We start from the raw sequence: 8091 nt of genomic DNA on the forward strand, positions 1-8091 counted from the left end.
ATCAGAAATTCCATGGATTCATTCAACTGAAAAGTGAGGAACAAATTATATGCACAAATGAGCATCATTCATATATATGCATACACACAGAATCTACAGAAAGTGGCTCATTCCTAAAGTGCATTTTTATTCTCCCAAAAGTGGCCAATGATGATGAGTGTCATACTGCTTCTGAACTATAAAGGTGTATTTGTGGCTGTTCTGTAGATGGAGTTGATGCACTCATTCACATTGCACTTAAATGTAAGATGAACTGTGATTTATAAAGAGGGATGCATTTTTGTAAAGGTTTATAATTTGTTCAGCAGAACATTACGGAAAATGCTGTATGTTCACATTCACATTCATTCTACACATGCCCCAGGCTTTTCTTTGTCCTGCATCTCAAACTTTATCATATGTGATATTTGTAATATTCTGAAAATACTTTTGCTGAAATCATATGTGTGAATCAAGAGAAGGCAGCTGCCCGCTTGGATTTAGTCTCCATTGTCCTATTTTGTCTCGCGGGCAAAAGTAACATGCTGAGTGTTCTATCATTTAGCGGTTGTCTAAAAAAAAAAAGAATTTCTCTTTTTGATACCTGGGAAATGTAAAAATGGGTGGGTGGATGAATTAGTTTAATGGGCAAAAACGGATGTGCTTTTCTGTGTGACTTGACATACCTTGCTGAAGATGAAATTAAGTAAATTACTTTCCTTCCCTTTTAGCCTTTAATTTTTACCCATGGCTACTTCTATGGCTCCTGTGACATTTGCCAAGCCAACATTACTTGATATCACAGGCACCAACCTGAAACAGCTTTATGAGAATGCATATACTGAAAGGAAAGCAAATCAATTAGAAATGACCTTTGAGAAGCCACGTTTATTTCATCTTTGTTGACGAAGGTTCTCTCACACAGAGCTATAGTACTGAGCAGGTATAGTCCATGAAATTGTTTACAGTGTGTACATTTATAGTCTTGTATTTTAGGCCACCTATCTGAATATGTCACAACATTACTCTACTACACCAGGAAGATAAATACACTGGGCCATAATGGGGTTCAAACGTAAAGATCGCATATGAATAGATTTCTTACTGAGCCAGCATCAAGTGACCACCAAACTGAGCTAATTGAAATTTCAAGCAAATTAAAACCAGCGGTGGGTATGAAAGATGCTTGACTTGTATGGGTTTAACTTGCTTTACTGCAACTGAAGGCTGCTGGAGCAGCGATAAGCCGTGGATGGATTCCGCTTCTCTTAAGGAAACAAGTCTGTACCTTTTCATAATCCCTTCAAGTTACACGAATCCCTGACAGCTTCTAAAAAGCCCACTGATGTCGTCATTTACAAGATCAGCTTTTCAAAGGCCCCCATGAAATAGAGATTTAGATGGCATGAAAGGTGAGGAAACACAAAAGCGAAGGGAAGAAAATACTTGAACACACTTAAGTGACTCTTGCTGGTGTCTTTGTGCCAATTAATTCCAAACCTCCAGTTTTTCCATTTCCACCACAAGTCCAGTTTTGTGCTTAAGCAAGTGGAATCAGGAATAAAATGCATGTTTAACTTTCTCTCATGAGCGTAGGAATTTCTTGCTGGTCCTCTAAAATATCTGGAAGCTTACTAAAATAGGCTGTGGCACCACACTTGAAGTCCCTTACTTCTTGAACTGGACTTCCCAGGGATAACATAAGAGAAATAAAGCAAGAGGAAGCAAAATAAAGAGAATAACTGCAACCCACTTTCTCCTTTGTGCTTATCAAGGACTAAGGCCAGACAAACAAGTCCCTTCCAAAAAAAGAAAAGTGACAGCCATTAAACATTTACGCTTTTCTTCTCCCATAATCCTCCTTTTAAGATGAGCCGCCTGCCAATTTATTTCTAACATCTGTTTGATCATCTTCAACCCTTTTATGTCAGCAGCCACATCTTTTATTTCTTTTAACCAACACGGATGAAAAAATTTGGATGCCCATTGTGATGTTTAACTTCTAAAGAAAATTCAATAAGGTGTGTTCAGAACTTAAAAAAAAAAAAAAGTTTCTAAGGGGTGCAATTGTGCACAAATCTTTAAAAGATGGAGACTTGCATGAAGGACATGATTAATAATGAAGACGTTATTCTTTTTTCACTTGCACTCTGCATCGAGAGCCATGGGGATCTGGTGTTTGATGTAATCTCCATTTAATACATATGATTGGGGCCAGGGCTTCTGAGACATTCAATAAACAACACACTCACTCAGAAAAAAAAAAAAAAAAAAAAAAAAAAAAAAATTGAGGGTGAAATGCTGTAGAAAAAAAATATATATGTGTGTGTGTGTGTGTATTTATCCAATAAATAAAAAAAGGTCCTTCTCAAAAAATTAGCATATTGTGAAAAAGTTCATTATTTTCCATAATGTAAAGATATATATACAGGTCCTTCTCAAAAAATTAGCATATTGTGAAAAAGTTCATTATTTTCCATAATGTAATGATAAATATTAAACTTTCATAAATTTTAGATTCATTGCACACCAACTGAAATATTTCAGGTCTTTTATTGTTTTAATACTGATGATTTTGGCATACAGCTCATGAAAACCCAAAATTCCTATCTCAAAAAATTAGCATATTTCATCCGACCAATAAAAGAAAAGTGTTTTTAATACAAAAAAAGTCAACCTTCAAATAATTATGTTCAGTTATGCACTCAATACTTGGTTGGGAATCCTATTGCAGAAATGACTGCTTCAGTGCGGCGTGGCATGGAGGCAATCAGCCTGTGGCACTGCTGAGGTGTTATGGAGGCCCAGGATGCTTCGATAGCGGCCTTAAGCTCATCCAGAGTGCTGGGTCTTGCGTCTCTCAACTTTCTCTTCACAATATCCCACAGATTCTCTATGGGGTTACAGGTCAGGAGAGTTGGCAGGCCAATTGAGCACAGTAATACCATGGTCAGTAAACCATTTAACAGTGGTTTTGGCACTGTGAGCAGGTGCCAGGTCGTGTTGAAAAATGAAATCTTCATCTCCATAAAGCTTTTCAGCAGATGGAAGCATGAAGTGCTCCAAAATCTCCTGATAGCTAGCTGCATGGACCCTGCCCTTGATAAAACACAGTGGACCAACACCAGCAGCTGACATGGCACCCCAGACCATCACTGACTGTGGGTACTTGACACTGGACTTCAGGCATTTTTGGCATTTCCTTCTCCCCAGTCTTCCTCCAGACTCTGGCACCTTGATTTCTGAATGACATGCAAAATTTGCTTTAATCCGAAAAAAAGTACTTTGGACCACTGAGCAACAGTCCAGTGCTGCTTCTCTGTAGCCCAGGTCAGGCGCTTCTGCCGCTGTTTCTGGTTCAAAAGCACACGCCTGTGCACGGTGGCTCTGGATGTTTCTACTCCAGACTCAGTCCACTGCTTCCGCAGGTCCCCCAAGGTCTGGAATCGGTCCTTCTCCACAATCTTCCTCAGGGTCCGGTCACCTCTTCTCGTTGTGCAGCGTTTTTTTTGCCACACTTTTTCCTTCCCACAGACTTCCCACTGAGGTGCCTTGATACAGCACTCTGGGAACAGCCTATTCGTTCAGAAATTTCTTTCTGTGTCTTACCCTCTCGCTTGAGGGTGTCAATGATGGCCTTCTGGACAGCAGTCAGGTCGGCAGTCTTACCCATGATTGCGGTTTTGAGTAATGAACCAGGCTGGGAGTTTTTAAAAGCCTCAGGAATATTTTGCAGGTGTTTAGAGTTAATTAGTTGATTCAGATGATTAGGTTAATAGCTTGTTTAGAGAACCTCTTTCATGATATGCTAATTTTTTGAGATAGGAATTTTGGGTTTTCATGAGCTGTATGCCAAAATCATCAGTATTAAAACAATAAAAGACCTGAAATATTTCAGTTGGTGTGCAATGAATCTAAAATATATGAAAGTATAATTTTTATCATTACATTATGGAAAATAATGAACTTTTTCACAATATGCTAATTTTTTGAGAAGGATCTGTATATATACACACAAACACACACACACACACTCACTGGCCACTTTATTAGGTATACCTTGCTAGTACCGGGTTGGACTCCCTTTTGCCTTCAGAATTGTCTTAATTCTTTGTGGCATAGATCCAGCAAGGTGTTGGAAACATTCCTCAGAGATTTTGGTCCATATTGACATGATAACATCACACAGTTGCTGCAGATTTGTCGGCTGCACATCCATGATGCGAATCTCCCGTTCCACCACATCCCAAAGCTGCTCTATTGGATTGAGATCAAGTGACTGTGGAGGCCATTTGAGTAAAGTGAACTCATCGTCATGTTCAAGAAACCAGTCTGAGATGATTTGAGCTTTGTGACACGGTGCATTATCCTGCTGGAAGTGGCCATCAGAAGATGGGTACACTGTAGTCATAAAGAGATGGACATGGTCAGCAACAATACTCAGGTAGGCTTTGGTGTTTAAACGATGCTCAATTGGTACGAAGGGGCCCAAAGTGTGCCAAGAAAATATCTACCACACCATTACACCACCACCAGCAGCCTGAACCGTTGAGACAAGGCAGGATGGATCCATTCTTTCATGTTCTTTACACCAAATTCTGACCCCACCATCTGAATGTAGCAGCAGAAATCTAGGCTCATCAGACCAGACAATGTTTTTCCAATCTTCTATTGTCCAATTTTGGTGAGCCTGTGGGAATTGTAGCCTCCGTTTCCTGTTCTTAGCTGACAGGAGCAGCACCCGGTGTGGTATTCTGCTGCTGTAGCCCATCTGCTTCAGGGATCGACATGTTGTGCATTCAGAGATGGTATTCTGCATACCTTGGTTGTAACAAGTGGTTATTTGAGTTACTGTTGCCTTTCTATCATCTCTAACCACTTCTCCCCTGACCTCTTGACATCAACAAGACATTTTTGTCCACACAATCTGCTGCTCACTGGATATTTTCTCTTTTTCGGACCAATGTCTGTAAACCCTAGAGATGGTTGTGTGTGAAAATCCCAGTAGATCAGCAGTTTTTGAAATACTCAGACCAGCCCGTCTGGCACCAACAATCATTCCATGTAAAAAGTTACTTAAATCCCCTTTCTTCCCTATTGTGATGCTTGGTTTGAACTTCAGCAAGAACTACACCACAAAAAATGTTGCTGCCATGTGATTGACTGATTAGCAATTTGTGTTACCAAGCAATTGAATAGGTGTACCTAATAAAGTGGCCGGTGAGTGTGTGTGTATGTGTGTGTGTATATATATATATATATATATATATATATATATATATATATATATATATATATATATATATATATATATATATATATATATAAAACCAAAAATGTGTTCTTGTCTTAGGACAACTTTGATGAACTTTTTTGATTCACTTCAAATGTTGACTACTATATACATACATATATATACATACATATATATATATATATATATATATATATATATATATATATATATATATATACATACATACTATGTATATACAGTTCTTTGCAAAAGTCTTAGGCCATTAGTATTTTCACAAATAAAAAAAAAAAATGGTTTCAAGTCAGTTATTTCTATCTCTTGCTGTAGTGTGTCAGTAGGAAATATCAGTTTACATTCCTAAACATTTATTTTGCCATTAACTGTAATAATTGGTTGAGATTTGCACAAGGAGTCTGACAGCAGCCAGTGCTCCACACAGAGATCTGATCTAATAATCATCCAGTCTGCCTGGAATTACATAAAGAAAAAAAAAAAAAAAAAGACACAGACTAAATCCAGAAGAACTTTGGCAACATCTCCAAAACGTTTCAAAAAACCTTCCTGCAAAGATATAATAATGTGAAAAGTTTTAGGCACTTGCATAAAAATGCTGTAAAGTGAGAATGCTTTAAAAAATGATGTCATAAATAGATTTTATTTATCAATTAACTTCTATAAACTAAATCATTAACATTTGGTGTGTCCAACCTTTGCATTTAAAACAGTTTTGTCCTAGGTACACTCGCACATAGTTTTTTCAGGTAGATTTGCATATAGTTGCGAAGATTTTCAGGTAAATTCTTGAAGTGTCTTGGAGATGTTGCCACAGTTTTTCTGTTTCAGTTTGTCTCAGTTTTTTTTTTTTTTTTCTTCTTCTTTCCTGTTTCTTCATGTAATCTCAGACAGACTGGGTGACAATGAGATCAGATCTCTGTGTGGAGCACTGGCTGCTGTCAGACTCCTTGTGCATACAAAAATCGAACTGCATTATTACAAACTTGTAGGAAGTTGTGGCCTAGTGGTTAGAGAGTTTGACTCCTAACCCTAAGGTTGTGGGTTTGAGTCTCGGCCGGCAATACCACGACTGAGGTGCCCTTGAGCAAGACACCGAACCCCCAACTGCTCCCCGGGCGCCGCAGCATAAATGGCTGCCCACTGCTACCGGTGTGTGTTCATGGTGTGTGTGTGTGTGTGTGTGTGTGTGTGTGTTCACTGCTGTGTGTGTGCACTTTGGATGGGTTAAATGCAGAGCACGAATTCTGAGTATGGGTCACCATACTTGGCTGTATGTCATGTCACTGTACAATTAATGGCAAAAGACATGTTTGAAATGTAAACTGATATTTCCTACTGACACTACAGCAAAAGATAGAGATAACCGACTTAAAAATATTTTTGTTGGTGAAAATATAAACGGCCTAAGACTTTTGCGCAGTATTATATAAATAGAGTATGTATGTGAGTGTGTTGTCATGAATACAAAGAAGGTTGTGTGTAGGTTGAGGCATATGCAGCAATTTAAAAGAAAGTATCATTTAGACAGCTGAGTGCTTTCTGTCTTCACTGAAGAATAGCGATTTCTTCTGTCTGGTTCAGTTGTCTGAAAAATACACCATATTCAGGAATAATAAAAATGTTGGTTCATTCAAGTCATTTATATTATTGGGGCTTTATTGATTGGTTTCAGGGCTGTACGTATAGATCCAAAAACATATATAAAATATGCCACAAAATAATTCAGTTTATAACATGACTAAAATAAAAATGTACAAAGTTCAAATTATTGGACATTTTCTAGCTCTTTAATTAATTTTCCTTTTGAAAGATGAATTCTATTAAACAAAGGGTAAAGTGTAGATGTTCCACAGAGTCCATCTGATCACTATCACGCTGTATTAACAGAAGAGAGGCAGACTTACCGTAGTGAGGAGATGGTCAATCTCAGTAGTGTCTCTGTATGGACTCAGAGAATTCCACACAAAAGGATGGTATGCTTTCCTGCACAAAGATATTAAGAGATGATGTATGGTGTCAGATGAAGGTGCTAGGAGTGTACACAGCACTGCAAGATAAAGATCTAAAGAAATGCCGCTGACTATATTTGACAGGAACCTCAGGAAGAACATATTGGTCTGTGTGTGTGTGTGTTCTTATCTGTGTTCTTATCTTCCGGCTTTGCTACCGTTCGGACGTTCTAGCTTACTGCTCTGCGCTTTGCTTCCTATTTCTGTACTTTTCTCAGATTTTTCTAAGATTTTTACTTCAGCAGATCAGCACAGTGGTCAAACACATTTTTGGCACAAACACTAAAAAAAAACTCTTTGGGACTGGAATTATACTACAAAAAGAAGACTTTGCCTCCCACTGCCAGCAGCTTACATTCCGGAGAAGGGAAAACAACTGCCTACATTTAAACAGAAGAGAGAGAAAATGCCTCCTGTTGAATATACTTGTTGCATGAACTGCTGCAAACTTCTACAAAGGATTGTGGTCCTTGAAACAAAGTTACTTGCTGGACTTCCAAAACAGGCGGAACACTCAGCAGACCGTCGTCATGGACCCTCTCAGCATACAGCCGGTGAGTCCCATGAATCTTCTGAATCTCAACAGTTTATACCAAATGTAGAGGAACAAGCCGAAACTGATCGCCACACTAATCGATGGCACAAACAGGGAGCGAGACCCAAAGGAACACGAGACATCAGATTGTCACGAGTTTCTCGTATTGCTGCTGTAGCATCCTCTACCCCAGATTCGGCTATGACAAGGCTTGTGAATACTGGTATTTTGCCACCCCCTATACATCTTGAGAACAGATTTGAAGCATTAATGAATGCGGGTGAGGAATCCCCAAA

Source organism: Cyprinus carpio, chromosome A7, assembly GCF_018340385.1.
Source record: "Cyprinus carpio isolate SPL01 chromosome A7, ASM1834038v1, whole genome shotgun sequence".
NCBI lineage: Eukaryota > Metazoa > Chordata > Actinopteri > Cypriniformes > Cyprinidae > Cyprinus > Cyprinus carpio.